This window comes from Corvus brachyrhynchos, unplaced genomic scaffold, assembly GCF_000691975.1.
Source record: "Corvus brachyrhynchos isolate BGI_N302 unplaced genomic scaffold, ASM69197v1 scaffold97, whole genome shotgun sequence".
NCBI lineage: Eukaryota > Metazoa > Chordata > Aves > Passeriformes > Corvidae > Corvus > Corvus brachyrhynchos.
The window spans coordinates 3,398,078-3,398,659 of NW_008239758.1; positions in this window are offsets into that span (position 1 = coordinate 3,398,078).

The following is a 582-nucleotide window of genomic DNA, read 5'->3' on the forward strand; positions in this document are numbered from 1 at the left end:
AGTGTCTGGTGTGGGTCGTGAGCTGGGCAAGGGGGTCCTGCTGCACGGGGGCAGAAAGAGGAGGGGAGATGGAAAAGATTCCCCAGGCTCATTGCAGCTGCTCTGGAGGGCAGAGCAGTGGGAGCCAGGGGAGGGAATGAGAAGGAAATGTGGGATGTTCCTGGAGACTGTAATGAGAAATGTGTTTTTTTCTTTTTTCAGCCTGTCCTTCTCCAAGTCACCCTGTTTCCCCCTGCCCTTCTCCCAGGGCCCTGTGTGTGTCAGTAAGCAGCTCTTTATCCCCCAGCTACCTCATCATTTATACCCCAGGTCCCTCGTCACTGTCTTCCCCCTGTCTCTCTCACGGAAACACTATAGGGATAAAGAGGCTGGGGCCAGCCATTTCAGAGCATTTTAGTTTTCCAGAAGTGCTTGCCTTGGCTGCTTGTGGGAATTCGCACCTCAAGCTGGTGCAAAATACCTCATTCTTTGTGTTTTTTTGGGACTCACTCATCAGTGGACTTTAACCCGTAATAAGCTCCTTGCTTGCCCGACTGGAAAGGGAAGATATTTCCCTGGGCACACCAGAGGTCTGATTCATTT